Genomic DNA, 20,296 nt, shown 5'->3' on the forward strand with positions numbered 1-20,296 from the left:
AGACTCTGGAAAAGACTGTCCATGCATGTCAAGCAGAGTACCTCCTTAGTTTCAAAAGAAACCTTGATGAGTGGATGGGAGATAGGAAATTCACCCCAGGGATCACGTCAGTCACCTTGCTAGACAGGGCTCCAGGAAAGTAAATACTGTGAGAATCAATAGCCAAGGAATTGTTATGGCTAGGCTTGTATAGGCCCTAGGGCCGATAGCCTAGTACCAACCTATGAACCTATGAACCTATGTGAGGAGGTGTTTTAAGTTGGTTCATGACATGTGCAAGTAGTAGCATTTAACATGAATAGTTTTAAGGATTATTTAAGGCAGTTTGTATTGGGAGTCATTCTGAGGGACAGAGAAAGTTTGTTCCAGGTTTGAGCCAAAGCATAACTGTAAAGCTGTTTGCCTATGATTTTTCAGGTTTGTGAATTTCCAGGAGAGGTTCGTTTGAGCTTTTGAGGGTGTGGCTTGGGTGTATGGAGTTAAAAGGGATGATAGAGCAGGACAGGAGGTAGATTTATGTATGATGGATTGAGCTAGGTTTAGTTGGGGAGGAGGAGCTGTTCTTTGAATTGTAGTCCCTGAAGGTTTTTAAACATTGGCGATGGTGAGAGCGCTAGGGAAGGTTAGCTGCAAATCTTATGATTTTCTTGTATGAGTGTTCGAGCTTGGTCAAAAGGTTGGACTGAATGTTTGCTAGAACTGGGGCACCCTAGAGTAGGGGGGGGTAGAAGGTAAGCTTCTGCTAGAGAGACTTTAGATTCATTGGAGTGGAATTTGTTTTTCCTGTAGAGTACACTTAGTTTTTGGTGTTTTTTTGATGGCTTGTTGTATATGGATGTCAAATTTTAATTGATCATCAATTTTTACTCCTAGTAATTTAGTGTAAGGCTCAACTTTGATAGTTATATTATTGAGGGAGGTAAAATAAAGGTATTCTTGGAAGGAGAGATGGATTTGGGAAGAAATAATAGGAGCCTGGTTTTATTTGGATTAAGTAGTAACTGGTTGGTAGTTAGCCACTTTTTGACGGCTGTGAAAGATACTTGGATGGTGAGAAGCTGGTTGAGATTGTTCAAGAAAAGAACCAGTATGTGATGATGATCCACATGCTAATTCTATAAAGATGAAAAGAATAAGGATTCAATGATGATCCACATCATTTTGCTACAAAGAGGAAAATAACTGGGGTGTGTTGATGATCCATATCCTGAAGCTACAAAGATTAAATCAACCAGGATGTGATGTTTTATCCACATCTTGGTGCTACAAAGATGAAAAAAGTGGGATGTGATAATGATCTATGTCCTAAGGCAATGAAGGTTAAATGAACCAGTTTGTAATGCTAATCTACATCTTGATGGTACAAAGTTGAAAAGAGTCAGGATGTGATAATGATACACATCTTGATGGTAGAAAGGCGAAGAGAACCATGATGTGATGATGGGCCTCATCCTGATGCTACAAAGATGAAAAGAACCAAGATGCAATGATGATTCTCATTCTGATGTTACAAAGATGGAAAGAATCAGAATGTAATGATGATCCACTTCCTGATGCTACAAACATGAAAAGAACCAGGATATGATGATGATCCATATCCTGATGTTACAAAAATGAAATAATCAATTTTGTGATGATGATTCACATTCTGATGGTACAAAGGTAAGAGGAATCCAGTTGTGATGATGATCCACATCATGATGCTACAAACAGAAAAATAACTAGGATGTGATGATCCCCTTTCTCATGGTGCCAAGATGAAAAGAACAAGGATATGTTGATGATTCACATACTGATTCCACAAAGATAAAATGAACAGGTGTGGTATGACGATCCATATCCTAATGCAACAAAGATGAAATTAACCAGGCTGTGATGATAATCCATGTCATGATGCCACAAAGATGAAAAGACATGGGATGTGATGACAATTAACATTCCGATGCTTCAAAGATGATAAGAAGAATGCTGTGCTGAGGATCCACAGCCTGATGCTACAAAGATGAAAAAAAGACAGATGTGTTGATGATTCAGATCTGGATGCTACAAAGATGAAAAGGACAAGGATGTGATGATGGTCCATTCCCTGATGCTGCAAAGCTGAAAAGAATGAGGGTGTGATGATGATCCACATCCTGATGCTATAAAAAAGAAAACAACCAGGAAGTGAGGATGGTCCACATAGTGATGCCATAGAGATGAAACTAACAAGGATGGGATGATGGTCCACATCTTGTTTCTACAAAGATGAAAATAATCAGAATGTGATAGTGATCCATATCTGGATGTTATAAAGATGAAACAAAAATGGTGTATGATAATAATCCACATCCTGATTCTACAAAAATGAAAAGAACAAGGATGTGATGATGAATCACATCCTGAGGCTACAAAAATTAAAATACCCAGAGTGTGATTATGATACACATCCAGATGCTACAAGAATGAAAGCAATCAGGATGTGAAGATGCTCCACATCTGGATGAGATAAAGATGGAACAAAAAAGAATGTAATGATGTACCACATCCTGATGCTACAAAGATGAAAAGAACCAGGATGTGATGATCCATATTCTGATGCTAGAAAGATGAAGATAACAAGAATGTGATGATAATCCACATTTTGATGCTAAAAAGATGAACTATCCATGATGGAATGACAATTCACATTATGATGGTACAAAGATGAAATTGACAAAGATGTGATGATAACCCACATTCTGATGCTACAAAGATGAAAAAAACAGGATGTGATGATGATGCATATCTTATTGCTATGAAGGTGAAAAGAATAAGGATTCAATGATGATCCACATCATGATGCGGTGAAGACGAAAAGAACAAGGAAGTTATGAAGATCCATATCCTGATGCTGGAAAGATTAAATGACCTTTGATGTGATGATTATCCACATCCTGATGCTACAGATATGAAAAGAATAAGGACATGATGATGATATGCATCTTGATAGTAGAAAGATGAGAACTAAGGTGTGATGATGAGCCACATCCTGAGGTGACAAAGATGAAAAGAACCAGGATGCAATGATGATCTACATCCTGATGTTACTAAGATGAAAAGAACCAGGATGTGATCATGATCCACATCCTGGTGCTATCGAGACAAAAAGAGATGTGTTCTGATAATGATTCACTTCCTGATATCACAAAGATGAAAAGAACCAGGATGTGATGATGATCTACATCCTGTGCTACTAAGATTAAATGAACATGAATGTGATGATGAGCCATATCAATATGATAGATAAAAAGAACCAGGATCTGATGATGATCCTCATCCTAATGCTACAAAGGTGAAATGAACCAGGATGTAATGATGGTCCTCATCATGATGCCACAAAGATTTAAAAGAGTATGATGTGATGACAATGAACATTCTGATACTACAAAGATGAAAAGAACAATGTTGCGATGAGGCTCCACATCCTGATGGTACAAAAATGACAATGACTGGTTGTGATAATGAACCATGTCCTGATGCTACACAGATGAAAAGAACCAAGATGTGATGATGATACTCATTTGGATGGAAAAAAAACAGGATGTGATGATTATTCACCGCCTGATGCTGGAAAACTGAAAAGAGGAAGTGCGTGATGATGATCCACTTTCTGATGCTATAAAAATGAAAACAATCAGGAAGCAATGATGGTCCACTTTGTGATGCTACAAAGATGAAAATAACCAGGATGGTTTAGAGCAGTAGGTTGGTATACTGGCTAAGGTATTTACCTTACAAATACAAGATGCAATGTTTGAATCTTCAATAGGGTAATTGGCTAGTCTTAAAATGGTCCACAAGGGCAGTTAGCCTAGTACTAATCTATGACGCTATGAACCTATGGTCAACATCCGGATTCTGGAAAGATGAAGAGAATCAGGATGTGATGATGATCCACATCTGGATGCTATAAAGATGAAACAAAAACAGTTTGTAATGATGATCCACATCCAGATGCTACAAGGATGAAAACAATCAGGATGTGTTGATGATCCACATCTGGATGATATACATATGAAACAAAAAAAACAGAATGTAATGATGATCCATATCCTGATGTTCTAAATATGGAAAGAACCAGGATGTGATGATGAACCACATCCTGGTGCTACAAAGATGAAAAGAACTAGGATGTAATGATCCACATTCTGATGCTGCAAAGATGAAGATAACAAGAACATGATGATAATCAACAATTTGATACTACAAAGATATTATTAACCAGGATACATGATACTTTCTATTGTGATGGTACAAAGACTGAATGACCCATGATTTGATGATTATCTGATTATCTGCATTCTGATGCTACAAATATGAAAAGAATGAGGACATGATGATGCTATACATCTTGATGGTAGAGAGATAAAGAGAACCAGGATGTGATGATGAGCGTTGCCCTAATGGTACAAAGATGAAAAGTACCAGGATGTGATTATTATCCACATCCAGATGCTACAAGGATGAAAAGAATCAGGATGTGATAATGATCCACATCTAGATGATATAAAGATGAAAAGAACCAGTGTGTGATGATAGACCACATGCTGATGTTCCAAAGATGAAAAGAACCAGGACATGATGATCCACATTCTGATGCTCCAAAGATGAAAATAACCAGAATGGAATCATGATCCATACTCCTATGCTGCAGAGATGAAATGAAGCAGGATATGATGCTTATCCTCATTAAGATGGTATAAAGATGAAGTGAACTAGGAAATGATGATAATCCACATCCTGATTCTGCAAAGATGAAAAGAACCACGATGTGATGGTGATCCACATTCTGATTCTATAAAGATGAAAAGAATAAGGATTCAATGACATTGCACACTCAAAATACAGACTCATAAACAACCTTCCAGGATAATCTATCATGGCTTAGAGAGGCCAAAAGAGAACGGACTTAGAGTAAATAGAGGCAAGTATGTAGTTTTGAAAGATAAAATTTTGTGTCATGGACATGCAACTGGCAGAAGATGCCAGAGGTTAGTAGATAAGGTAATAACAGTGCTATGGGTTTGAAAGTCCAAGAATGTGCCACATCTGAGGTCATAATGGAGACTAACACATTGCAATATGTTTCTCTATAACCTTTGATGGCATTGCACCCATCTAATGTATTGCTACAGAATGGGTATGAATTGAAAATGCCTGGCATACTGTGATCATGCTTTCAATGAAATAAGGAAAATTATTGTTATATCAAATCATTTAATTAGCAAATGTGATCCATTTTTCCATGCTATATTTGCATGTGATGCTTCACCTTATATAATTATATGTTGTTTCATAAACTCCATAATGGTAGAAAGAGACACATTAAAATTTCTTTCAGTTCAATAATCAAAAGCTAATCAAACTCTTACTAGATAAACAGAGTAGTCTTTGTTTGGTCCAGGGAATGAAGAAATCCCAGCTCTGTAGAGAAAGGCTAATTCTTACTATGGATCTCCAGTCACTGCTATCCATTTCAGTCTTAGAAAAGTGGCATCCACAATGAAGACCACTTATGATACTGGTCCCTGTTTTAGGGCGACTTTCCTAAGATATCAATTATTAAAGAATAGGACAACATGGGAATGGTGATAGACCTTCATGAGAGTCATATGAAAAGCATTTGGAAATAGGCAGCCATAAAGCAAGTAGATGTATGATACACAACTTTTATAAGATATGTGTAATGAATGTTGTCATACAGAGAAAACAAGTAAAGCAGGAAAACCCTGGTACTGCCATGAAAGTATGGATTGATTGAAAATGAGTGGCCTTTAGGGGATGACTCACCTAATCCTGATTTTGCTGCTAGAAAAGAAAAGCTATCTTTATTTAAGGCATTTTCAGATGTGGCTTCAGTGTGGCAATATCTGTCAAGCTACATCCTGGAGTATTGGATACTGTCTACACGTAAAGGATGTCTTGAAGTAGTAAAGAACAAAACGCTTGGCATGACAAATTGACTGGTTATCCAGCACTGAGAAGGAGACTAATAACTTGGCTGGAAGATGCATTGAATGTGAAATATTCAAAAATGCACCATCATCAACACCTTTAGATCAATAGAAATAGCCACCTTCAGTGTGGCAAGTCATAGTTGTTTCCCTCTTCTGGTCATTTCTATTGTTCTTTACTTTCCCTTCTAGAAGTCAGGGGGCAAAACTACATTGTAGTCTTCACCATGTTGTAGTAAATAAGAAAGCTTGTATACAACAGGCAAAGAACACAGACCACAAACCGAGGAAGACAGTAATCAGATGGAGTTGGTCACATATTTTGGGACATTTCAAAGATCACTATAGCAGGATGTGTTAGATAAGTGTTTGCTGAATACTACTGTAATGGAAAGCCGCACACAGTGGTAAGACTTAATTGTATATCCTGAATAGATATTTGCAAATGAGCGGGCTGATATGCATGAAGTCCTATTTTATAAAAAAGGCAAGACCTACAAAAAAGTCTTGAACATAAAACATTGTTTTGTATTTCAGTGAGTTAAGTAGGCAATATTTCATGCAAGTTATTCAGCCACTAATTGCTTAGCATTTAGAACGTATCTAAAAGTAACTAAAGTGGCATGAGTCAAAGTATTAAAGGTTCTATAACTATAACAAGTAACTGGTAACATTTTCACTGCTTTCAGGGATTAGTATCATCATGTACATTCGTTTTTGGCAAACAGCTAATCTGAATTAAATACAGTGCTTGCAACAACCCTTAACTCTGCAATGGTGTCTATAATTAAGGCACAAGTGTTAATGAGACTCTTCTCTAGGGAGGAAGTGGATATAGTGACTACATTCTCTCCAAGGACCAAACCCCCCTGAACTACATTCTATCCTAGGAGAAATATGTCACATTTGTTTTGTTAAATGGCTGACATTCCACTTACTATTAGTTATGGATAAGAAGGTCGTAGGTGAGACATAGTGATATCAGTCTATACCTAGGAAAGGATTCTTTGTCAAGCAAAACATTTCACATCACTCAGGTAACTTTAACTCTGATTATTACATTTTCTCATTGGTGTTGGCGAGATAATTGATATTCTGTTGTCATGTCTGGAGACACACTGCAGTTTTATACCTAGGTATTAATACTCAATACAACATAAAACAGGACAGTTACTTTAATCCATCATTTTAAGGAAACTGAAACTCTTTGTTCGATTCTCTGTCTGATGAAGAAAAAGCCTTTCCTAAGGCAGAATGTGATTTCCATTGTTCTACTCTTGGCAGTCTGATCTTCTCCTGGAATTTACTTAGAGGCTGATTTCCATTTAGAGTGGTATCAGAATGATTGTGAAAAAAATGTGCATCTCATCTGATTTTTTGCTTTTTTAAGAGGAACACTGAAATAAGGCTAACACTTTTCCTGCATCTACTTCAGTGAATTCTTAGCTCATTTGAGTAGAAGTTGTACTCAAACAGAAAATATTGAACTAGAAAGAAATGTCCTTACATTTGTGTTATTAATGTGAACCTGAAAGTTCACTGATTTATTTATGGGTGGCACTGATTCAATTAAACTATTTGGCTGTTAATAACAAAAATGTCTCCAAAACTCATTCTATAGGTAATCATTTCCATCTGATGTATTAAAATCTCTAATTTCAATTGAGAGTGCTTGAGATTACATAATTAGGTGTTTAAAGAGAGCCATATATCCATGTGGAAAATGCAATTTGATCATTCTTTGATAAAAGTACAAGAAACATTGGTGGATGGTCCATTATGGATGTAATTATTGAACAAAAGGTGCTAAAGATGTCCATCCTTCCACAATTTAGATATTTTGCACAAACACTGCCTTCTCTTTCCCCTTTAGCAACTCTCAAGAAGTTATACAACTTAATTCATTTATGTATCTATGAAGAAATCAACAGAAGAGACAAGAATCTTCACTATATCAGTATAAACTGTACTGCAAGGAAGTTAAGAAATCAGACAGTGCCAGATTTCTTAAGATATTTTGCAAGCTGTAGATATTTACAACTTTTTATTGCTGAGGCAGAACACCAGACTGTTTGGAATGAGGTGTGGTCATTTAGATAACTGTATATTTTTACCCTTTCAGAGCCTAAAACTTTACATTCGGTAAAGAGGAAAAATTATACTCCTGTCAAAATCTAGGCTCTTAAAAATATGAAGCAGATACTAGCGCAGAGAACTGCAATAAACTTTGGAAAATTCCATATAGCAGCATAAACGGGAGGTGCATGAGTTGAATGGACATAGACTTGTGTGAGGTAGAATTCATTTTTTAGTCAAATCCATGTTAGCTACCTAATGCAACATTTTGAGATCACAAAACTTTGAGACTAAATATGATTTCCCCTTATCCTCAAGGCTCACTGATCTCAGAGATAACTTATTAAGAAAGGCAGTGTCTTTATGTAGTGCATCCCCATGCATGAAGACTGAAGGAGGCATACACATTACAGAAATGTCTTTATTTATGATGAGTGTCAGTGTTTCAGAGTGCTGACTTTATTTTGCTGTTTTTTTTTTTCATTTGTATAAATGTAACATTTATTAGTTATTATGCATCCATGATATATCCGCGGTGGTGGTGCTGCGGTAGCATTGTCGTCTCACAGTAAGATGCTGTCCGGTTCGATTCTCAGCTAGAGCGTCTTCTGCGTGGAGACATACGTGAATGGGCGTACCTTCGTTGAAGGTTGTGCGTCAGGGCTGGCAGCTCAGCACGTAACAATCAACTGCCAATCATTAGCGGACCAGAGTTCCGCTGTGGCGACCCCTAACCGGGAAAAGCCGAAAGACACAACAACAACTGATTATTTTCAGATCTTTTGCAATCAAACAGTATAAACCAGTCTGTTAACCTTTCAGCCTCTCTTTCTCAAATATGCTACAGTTTTAACAAATATTTGCAAGTGTGTTCTTATATTATGCTGATAGTCACATTTGAGCATTCTCTTGATAATTTGCTATGACTTCTTTACTATTTCTATTTGAATCTAGTCAGGTTAATTGGAGGAAAGTGTCTACCTTAGCATTAGAAAGTCACAAAGCATTGGTAATGCAATTTACTTTGCAGCTCTTGTGATTAACTTTGTTGTGCAGTTTGGCTTATTACATTGTTTGGTAGAACATATGCAAGGAGTTTAAATTTCCAAATTATTATGAGTGATGCATCACCATTGGTAATATATAACAGTAAATGTAGAAGGTATAATAATGACTTAACACTTTCTGTAAATTATATAATCCATAATATTACTTGTAAGGAAGGCTCCCCCTTAATGTCCATTTATTCAACAATCAGAGGTGAATCTCCCTTACAATGGCATTTCAGAAGATAACATTTTCAGATAATTGCTAACTGTGGATATGCATACATTGGAAAGCATCAGAGATTTACATATATGCCATTATGGAGTTATTGTATTGTATCTTACAACTGTAGCTCAAATTTTGCAAGCCCTTATATATATTTGAGTTACTTCTGCTGAAGGCACCAATGTCCCATATCTAAATTATTTGAGTCTATTATCCATTTACGATGTAATACACAGGGAATTAATTTCAGACAAAACCAGATAGATGATTATGCTAGAGGTATTGTATTCAGTGACTGTGTTCTCTACATGGTGAATATTCAGCTTGCAATGTCTCCTGTGAATTGTATACCCCAGTCAGGATTGTTTCTCCCTTCTGAAACACCATTACACACTGCATAGTGATGCCTTATTTTCTGTACTTCATCATCAGCTTTGTCAGCATGCATGTTGAATTCTGCATGATGGGAAGTCCCTGGGTCATCTGATGTAGTTAGAATGGGTCTACTTTTAAATGCAGAAATGCTGAAATCTCGAGTTTAAAAAAAAAACGAACCCAAAACACCGAGATTTCGGTATCTCGACATTTAAAAGTGAAAAAAAAATAAAACACAAATGAACTAAAATAAAGTGTTTTCCCTGCACCCCCTACATGGGGGCTTGAACCCCCCACCCCCTTACTTAAATATATCAACTCCGAGATCATGCTACAGTGAAGAGAACGTAAGTGCAACAGGAGCATTGCCATTCTCTTCACTGTAGAGCGATCTCAGAGTTGGTATATTTAAGTAGGGGGTGTGGGGGGTGTAGCCCCTCAGGTGAGGGTGCAAGGGGGCTTGCCCCCCTGCAAGCACTTTATTTTAGGTGTCTGCCTTTTTTTTGCCCACTTTTAAATGTCGAGATACTGAAATCTCAATGTTTTGGGTTCGATTTTTTAAAACTCGAGATTTTGCCATTTCGGCATTTAAAAGTGGACCCAGTTAGAATATATTTTCTTCTTAAATCCTCTACATCAATTTATGGCTTTCATGGAAGAACTAAATTATATGCAAAGTAAGTGCTTAGATTTTTTTTTTGTTGAGTAAGTGTTTGTGTCTGATGCTAAAAGTTGAAACAAAGCAGTATTTGTGCCAAATTCCTAGTTCATAGTACATAAACTCTTCTTGCAGAGATGTAGGATTTTGCTCCTGAACCCACACAGATGATATTCAACTCAGTTGTCTTCTTTCAAATCCATAAAAGTAAAATTAGTGACAAAGTAGTTCAGCAGTCTGTGTTCCTTTCTTACAAAATTTAGTTATCTTGGTTGGTTCCTGGATGTTATATGTTATACCTTCTTCACCAAGTATGCATTTCTCTCTGCATCCATTTGAGCTTTTTTTTTTTTTTTTTGCTGGGGCCTTTTATTTCCTCCTGCATTTCAAAGACATGTTCATAGATGAACTGATGATCCTCAAAACTGCCAATAGGTGTATGTGTGTGTGTGTGTGTGTGTGTGTGTGTGTGTGTGTGTGTGTGTGTGTGTGTGTGTGTGTGCATGCGCGTGCACGCTTATGTATCTTTGTATGTCCATGTGTCTCTGTACGATCCCCCATTCTTTCAACCATAGAAGTTTTTAAGTTTGCTAGGGAAATAGTCTATTATATATATATATATATATATATATATATATATATATATATATATATATATATATGTATGGGTAGCCTGTTCCAGAAATGGGGAGTATGTTGAGTTAGGCACCTGTTGCTCCATCCGGTGCTGCTGATGTGGGAGTACAGGTGTAGCTCTCTAGAGAGGCAGCTTGTTGTATAACTTGTACTATTTAGGTGAAGGAGTTCAAAGGGTGCTGGGCCATTCATAAGGCTAAGCAGAAATAATCCCACGAGGCGACAATTCCTAAGAGAGAGACAGAATTTTTAGTCTATTAGAGTATTAAAAGGTACAAAGACCTAAGATCTTTTTTTTTGGTGAGGAAACAGTAAGGTCTGTTGAGTTGGTTTATGTGCTTAGTGAAGTACATGCCAAAGGAGCATTATATTCAGTGATGCATATAGTAAGAAAGAAATAAAGTGGGACTATAACTTTCTTAGTCATTGAAGAGGTGCCATGATGGATATGTTATACAAGATAAATTAGGATTTTCTAACCAACAACGAGACATGGTGATTGAAAGAGAAGATTTGTTATCAACATGGCTACCCAAGTATCCAATGACTGTGTCAGATTTAAGCAGAACCTTATCTACATGGTATACAGTATGGCAGTAGTGATGCTAGCTTTACCTAAGGAAAAATCCTGCATTTATTGGCCCTGATGGTAAGGAAATGATTAACAAAACAAACATTCTTTGGTCCAGCCTGTGCTGGAGAATTGGAGTATCAGAATGAAATATGATAATTGCCACACTTTTTAGTCATCGCTAAACTTGTTTAGTCATAGTCCACTGATACTAGCTTTTATGCCAAAAAAGTATATAGCAAAGAGTAGGTGACACAGACAGAGCCCTGTGGGACACTGTTGTTAACACTTTTCTATCTATGGCAAAGATTCCACAAATTTAACAGAATAGGTTCTGTCTGATAGCCATTTGTCTCTCCAGGGAGCTATGTATCAGCTAATGTTAAGTTGGGAAAGTTTTTCAATAACCCCAGCATGGTGCATAGAAGTGCAAAAGGCCTTGGCAAGGCCCAGGTAGGCAGCATGGATTGTACGCCCCTTATCATGGCTTCAGTAAACCTTTCAAAGATCTCAACCAGGTTGAAAAGGCAAGACCTGCCTTTAAATAAGCCACGATAGTATACTTCCAGGGATATAAGGTCATCCCCATGACCTTGCAAATAATGCTTGTCATATTAATAGGTCTGTAATGTTGATGGGGGGATTGCTATACTGGATTTAGAACTTCTCAGCAGATGTCCAAAGATGCTGTCACAGCCCATGCGACTGGTATTTTTTTTATTTTGGAAAGTGACAAAAGGACTGGGTACAAAGTAATATTGGGAGGGGTGTGTGGGTGTGTGTGTGTGTGAGTGGGTGATGGTGGGAGACAGATGGGAATGTAGTTGGGGTAATGGTGGCAGAGAATTTGCCTGCAAGAATATCAGCAATGCTCTCAGGATCAGAGAAGGAGGTATCTGTAGAGATTAGTCCATTTCAGAATTGTTGACTATATCTAAACTTCTGGTACAGCTGACAAAGTTTATCTATTCAATTACTCAAAAACTGAAGTCCAAGTGTTACCAAAGCAGAAATGTAGGTGATGTGGACAGATATCCCAGTTGCGTGTGTTCTCTGCAAACTGCCGTCTGCAATCTGAACATTCCTGCCACAGTGTATCACATTGTTAGGCAGCTAATATAGACAATTAATGCGATGAGCTGCTCATGACATACATCCTGAAATGCAGAGCTTGATTTCATCAGCCTCCATTTGACTACTGTGTGACTCAGAGAAAATCAGTTTAGCAGAATCTGCTTCCAGACTCTCTAAAAGAGGTCAAAGTGGATTAGAGCTCTAATCTGGTTAAACAAATACAACTAAATAAACTATACATCTCATCGATGGGATGCCCCATTTTATTAGCACAAAGATTTGTAGAGGTCACAGTAGGAGCAGGTCTAAAGCTTAGGACAGAAATTAAGAGACAGCATTTGCATGCATACACACACACACACACACACACACACACACACACACACACACACACACACACACTCATTCACAGGAAAAAACAAACAAACCAAAACAAAATAAAACAAAAAAATACTAATCAATCACAATTACAGAAAGCAGATAACCCAGAAGGACATCTCACTGCATATTGCAGTTATCACCATCAATATCAGCAGTACATTCTAATGCTTAATAAAGTCAGTCACTCTCTTACATTTCTTGAATTCAAGGAGCAGTACTTTATTTCTATTTCTTGTTTATTTCTTAATTTATTCATTCATGCAATTATTTTATTTGTGTCCTAATTTCAGGAGCTATGACTCATGTCACAAACTTCTCAAGCCACTTATTCATTTTCATATTTAAACACATTATAAAATACTGCTGCTTATGAGTTATTCCAGAAAAAATAATTTATCATGTATCACTTCTTAGGGAAGCTGAGTGATTTGCAGTACTTTCCTTAAAAAGGAAGTCAGAAACATTACACTTGAAATAACAAAGCTGAAGCCATCAACATTCAGCTGGCCATGGACTCTGAGGACTTTGCCAAAAGTGAACTCAAGGACAAGGCACTGTTTCAAATAATGGCTTCCATAGACATGCTAATATTCATCACTTAAATATGTTTTTTTGTGTTTATTGTCTTTAGTCTATGAGAGTCTAGGACAAACTGATGCAGTGTATTTGTTTCTCATGGCTCAAAATACACGACACAAAAATGCAAAATGCATTCAGGACTTAAAATGTTTAATTTTGCACCAGAATCAAAGTTCACATATCGATTCTTGGCTGGTGTGCCTTCTGTGTGGAGTCTGCATGTCCTCCTTGCATTTGTGTGGGTTTTCTCCTGGTACTCCGGTTTCCTCCCACGTTACAAAGTCATGCATCTCTCCCTGGGCCTCCACTGAAAATTGGCTTTGTTCCAGGTCAGACTTTCCCAGTAAACAAATATTAAATAAATAAATAATAAAATAACAATGTGTTTTCTATTGCAAAAGTGAGATAGTGTAGAATAAATCTGCTGACATCAGTAAAAAAGAATGGTAAAGACAAAAGCCTGCTGAAGAAAATGAAATTTCAGGGAACCTGTGTAGGAAAAAATGTTCAGAGAACCACTGTAACAGGACACATGAAATGTAAGCATTTCAGCTTGCATCTGTCAATATGTAGCTATTATGCCTTCAAATGCATAATAAATGGTACAAACGGAAACACACACACACACACACACACACACACACACACACACACACACACACACACACACACACACACACACAAACATGTACATGCATGCATCTACCCGCATATGCTCATATGCAGACAAAAAATAAAAGTAACAATAAAATAACAATAAAAATAATAAATAAAAATCAGCATTACAGCTGGTGCCCAGGGTCTGAGCCTCTATTACCCAATGAGCCTTTGATATTTAAAACTTTTTTACAACCCTAGACTGATACTTTCTTGTCAGGTTTCAGCTTGACATATTTAAATTAACTTATGTGCTTGTCCAGTAATAATACTTTTCTTCATGCAACAGTCATGTAACTGCACATCCTGTGCACTACAAAAGGCAGCATCAGCGATCTCTGACTACTCCAGTTATCTGACTCATACAGCTGAGATGCCCAGAGTAATGTGTGTTGTTAGCACAGTATATGTTTCATTAAGCCAGCATTCTTCCTTACCATGTTTGTTGTTTTTAAAATACATATCTAATGAGAACTGGCAACATGTAGGCTTTGTCAGCCCTAACATGATGCGAAGCGGATATGGTTCTTCCATTTGCAAGCTGGACTGTAGCTGGTGGTATTGGCTAGAATAAAGACTCATTAGCATTTGCTTATCTTTGTGCAGCTCCATTTTCTGGGACTTGCAGCATATAAAGCTATCACATAGGTGTTATAATGTATCCAAAAGTTTAGTGGGAAGAGGTTTGATGGAGCTGATAAACTGAAAATCATTAAAATGTAGTCACTGTTGTGCCATTCATCTCAGATTAAAAGATGAGAAGAATATCGTGAGGTATTTTATGTCCTTATTGCTAATGATTCTGAAAAATCTGTGAAAAAAGTCATCGGTTTTATTAAGTAATACTGGAATATGTATTTATTAGCATTTGTTTAATTGTAAAGTCTGACTGGGGCATGTCAGGCCCCTTTTAGTAGAGGCCCAGGGAGAAAAGCTTGAAAGTTAACAGGTGTTACGGGTTGACTTACAATACAATACAACAGAACACAGTGCAATAGGAAACAACACAAAGCAAAATTTGAGTATTGAGACAGGAAAGCTAGGCAAAGCAAAAAAACTGGTTAATGTGAAAAATACATTTAATACAAAGCTAAATGTATCAGTACATTGTTTCAATTTTAATTTTCAATTAAAAAAGAGTAGTGAATCTGTTACTGAATTTATCAAACTGGTAATGGTAGCTCAGAAATGTAAATGTGAATAAATCTTGCAAAATTGTTTAATTATTGACCAATCTACAGTATATATAATGATTGTCCTTTGAGAATATTTTTGTCTAAAAATAATTTTTACTTTTGAGAAAACATCTGAAATGGTTCAAAGCATGGGAAGCAGTTCACAGAAATGTGACAGACTTATACAATTGTGTAAAACAAGGCCGAAGTCAGAGATGCAGGTATAGCATCATCATCATCATCATCATCATCACCCCCCCTTTTCTCATTTTCTATATGGGATCAGGTTGTTGTATCAGCTGTTGCCATCTCTCTTGATTCAATGCCACGCTCTTGCCTTCTTTGACGGTCATGCCTGACTGTTGAAGGTCTTCTTTCACACAATCCATCCACCTCTTTGCTGGATTATCTTGTTTCCGTTTGCCTTCTTCTTGTGTGTCTCAAATCTTCTTCACAAGATTTTCGTCTGCTTTTCTGCACATAAGTTTGTAGGTTGCCACTAGGATAGCTGCCCTTAGGGACCATTTTAAGCCTAGTCAATTTCATTTAGTGAGAATCAAGCCCTGTACCTCTTGTCTGAGAGGTACATAACAACCATTATGCCAGCCTCAACCCAAAGTCATCCTACAGATCTGAGCATTATCTCAGCACACTAAAAAGGAACTTCCCAATCACCATAATCTGTTCTGTTTCACTTTCTCTGCCATTAGAGCTACTTTTGTTTCTGTTGTGATGTCATAATTTCTTCATCTGTCCCACAGAGTGACCCAGGACTTGTAGGCTTTTATGGTGGCAACATTAGCCAACATGACTGAATCATCTAGAGCCAGATTTTACACTATCAAGTGGCTAGCCCTGACACAGAGTGCAGTCTTTGATTGGTGTTCTCCTATATTGAGGCTACTGTGCTCTATAGCTGATGCTCAAAGTGGTTGGTCTGTACAAGTCTTCCCACTGTAGGACATCATCTAGTGTGTCTGCTGCTGCCCACAATTCAGATACAAATGATTACTAGGAAAAGGAAAATATATTTAAAACATGTTATAAATGTCAGCGCAGTGGTGCAGCAGTTGCATTGTCACCTCACAGCAAGAGGTTCTCTTGTTCGATTCTCGGCTAGGGTGACTTCTGTACAGAGTCTGCATACCCTCCTTGTGTTCATGTGGCTTTCCTCTGGGTGATCTAGTTTGCTCACACATTGCAAAGACGTGCATCTGGAGAATTTCTCCCCAGGCCTCAGCTGAAAATTGCCATCATTGCAAGTTGGACTTTTCCAGTAAACAATTGTTAAATAAATAAATAAAATAAAAAATGCAGTTGAAATAATCAGAAGCATGAGTGCAAATTAAAAATGTGACTGTCATAACTGTGCACTGCCTGGGAACATTGGGAAGGCCTGTGGAAATATAAGCGCAGTTTTCAAAAAAATATACTATTAGCAGTAGTGTTAAAGTCAAACAAAATTCACAGGGCTGGAATTAAGTTTCCACATCAGATATAATGTTGTATGCCATGTTTAGGGAGTTAAGAAGAGGGAGGAGACAGACAAGTGTGAAAGAATGTACTCAATGTATAGTCTAAAGAAAATGAAAATTAAAAAAAAAAATGTCTCAGTCAAAGAATAAATTCAACGTATAGTCCAGAGAATGAAGATTACAGAAGTAGCTCAAACAATGGGTAGTATAAAAGTGAATAATGAAATTATGATATTTGAGGTAGACAAAAGTTACAGTGTCACCGTGATGAAAACGATAGAATATACAAAGCTATACAGAAATATAAAACTGTTAGAAATTGTAAAATCTAGGATAGCTCTAAATCTTATACAGGATACATGGAAAATGTCCTTGGGGTTATTTGAATTATAACTGATTTCAAAAATAAAGAAATTATTCTTTAGTGTTGCTACATGGTATGAACCAAAGTGCTTGATGCAATAGTTTGTAAAAAGTACCAGTTATAGCCTAAAATTCTATAAACTGGTCTTCCGAGATCATAAAGTAAAACACAATTATCTGTTAAAAGATGAGATGGGCACACTGCAAGGAACTGCTGTTAAGATTCATGTGAAAATAATATGCTTCCATGTTTTTCTTTCAAACCATAGTCTCCATGTTTGAAAACAAATGTAGAAGCACTATTGTATCACCTCTTGCAAGAACATAATTGAATGCTTACAATTTTCTGACTGAGACGTTGTTTCACTCATAAGACCATATGGTTCCACCAGGATCTGTGGTGACTACACATACATTAACTAAACATAGCTTGCCCATCCCTGGGTGCTCTGCTCACTGTGCTACTTCTCTGACAGTATCAGGTGCATCATTAGAAAGCTCTTTCTCTTCTCTTTTTTTGTGGATTTATTTGTTAGAGGAAACAATCTTTGTAGATATTGTAATTACAATGGAAGCAGAAATTGTAGTCTCCAGCAGAAATTTCTTCTGTACTATCTCAGTCCAGGACAATTCAGTATCAGATGTTGATTCAGAAGAACCCATTAATGTCACCGGTGTTTTATTGTACATTCCTCCTTCCTGTCTAGTGACGTGACAACCTTCCCTTCACAGTTTATATAATTATTTTTTGTATCAGGACTGTGTTTAAGCATTTCTTCATTGTAAGTATCAGATAACATATCTCCCTAGATCACAATACATCTTTTACTGTAGCATCCTTCTCCATGTTTGTGTCATGTAGTCACTCTTCCCACACTCAGCATGGAGTAGGAGGAACAACAAGAGTGCACGTGGTAAACAGAAAGTGCAAGAAAATAAACAGAAATTAACTAATATTCAAAGAGTTGATACAGACAGTGGGACAAGACTGACTAAAGAAAATAGACTGTAACAATTTGGTAAAAATGATTTAATATGTTTGAAAGTATCTAGTATGACTGATAATGTTACAAAAATTAAATGTCATCACAAAGTCAGCAAGAATGAGATTGAGAATAGAACTGGGTACAGGACAGCAAAGCCTATGACTTCTGTTGCCATAAGAAAATATTTTTTGGGACAAATTGCCAAACATACTGCAAGGAAAATTAGAAACTTTGTTAAAATTTTACAATGGTGAAAAGGTTCCCATGGGCACTATTGACATATAATGGTACAACTGGGATATTAAACTTGCATGTGTATAAAAGTGGAGGACCAGAGCTGCTTGTGAGAGAGAATGGATATGAAAAAAAATGATACAACGTGCTTTTCTATTCATCTATCTGCCTGCTTGTAGTCAACTAAGCAAGGTAGACAAGACTTCTCCATCACCAGTACAGTTCTCAGCTAATTCTTCAGAATTCTTATACTTTCTGAAGTAAGTTGAGCATGTCCTGGGTCTGCCCAGGCCTTTTTCAAAGTGGGTTGGCCATACCTCTTACACATTCTGCTGGAGGTAAACAGGAGACATATCTACTAGGTGACCAAACCACCTAAACTGAGTTCTTGATAGCTGCAGGAGCTGCTAAATCCCTTACTCTGACAAGGGGAACACATGAACACAGATATGAGATGATACCTTTTACTGGCCCAACCAGGGTTTTATAGTTAACTTGATTTTTCAGAATATAAGGAGTCTTTATTCAGGAGTTATTAAATTATTCCTGAAATGTTTTTTTTAGTCTAAGCACTTGAGTAAATGTAAAACCTTGGTTGTTACTATAAAAGATATTACACCACCTATGTGTTCCAATGTTTTCAGTTTGCAGACCAGCACCCATTTATACCCTGTCTGTTATGGATAGTGATCTCAGAAACCCTGTAATGAAACCCTATCTTCACTACTTACATTCAGAATCTCATAATTTTGGTCACTAAGCTTGTGACCACAGATGATGGTGAGCACATAAACTAACTAATACATTTTACCACTGTCCTACGACTTGAATTTCACTTCACCATTACAGTATAGTATAGTACCAGGAATAGTGTCACTACTGCAGTAATGCCATGGTCATTCTTCAGATCACAACTATTCTTACTCATGAACAAGACCTCAGGATACTTAAACTTCTTACCCTGTAGTACCTGCTGCCCTCTGACTGGCAAAGATCAATCCACTGTTTTGTAGGAAAGAGCCAGAACCTTTTTATTTGGAGATGCTGATCCTAATCCCTGCACCAGACAATTTCGGTGCACACTGGAGATCACATTCACTTCTAGACTCTCATCAGGCAAGGCATTCTTCCCACTCATACCCAATACCCCACCAAGCATCCCCATCATTCTTCTTATAAGGCTTTTCTCAAATACTACATTCACATATAAAGCATACTTGGTATCTTCAACAGAAATCTCAGTATTTAAACTATGATATTTATGTAATCAACAACTATGCACCTCTTATTAAGAAACTCAGCAGGTAAGTACCTTGTTAGCCCATTCTTCTTCAATCAGTGCCACATTTTTATTCTTAGTTTCCTGTCTGTGGGTCATTTACTTATTAAATAAGAAACATGCTTACATGCTTACTAATTTATAAAATGTATTTCATACCCTCCAGGAATGCATGGACAAATGGATGTATCCTATTAGAAACAATAATTGTAGTATCATCATCTATCTCCTTCCATCTATTTATTGCCTAAACAAATGATATTCAAATTTTTCTAAAGTATCTTATTTTTATCTCCTGTTTAAATCAATTGCCTTATTACGATGGTCCCTTTTAAAATTTCCTTCCATCCAGCATTGTCATAACCCTCTATCATAGAGTTCTGGCATACCAACTCGATACACTGCCCAAAGACAATACAATGCTGAATGTCTTTACTTGTCTCCCCTGTCAGTCCATTGTAAGGTGGTAGCCATACTACTTACTAGATAATTTTAAAACAGCTTCATTTCAAATACATAAAAAGTTTATT

The sequence above is a fragment of the Protopterus annectens genome, chromosome 2.part2 (assembly GCF_019279795.1).
Source record: "Protopterus annectens isolate FY-2018-M chromosome 2.part2, PAN1.0, whole genome shotgun sequence".
NCBI classification, from domain to species: Eukaryota; Metazoa; Chordata; order Ceratodontiformes; family Protopteridae; genus Protopterus; species Protopterus annectens.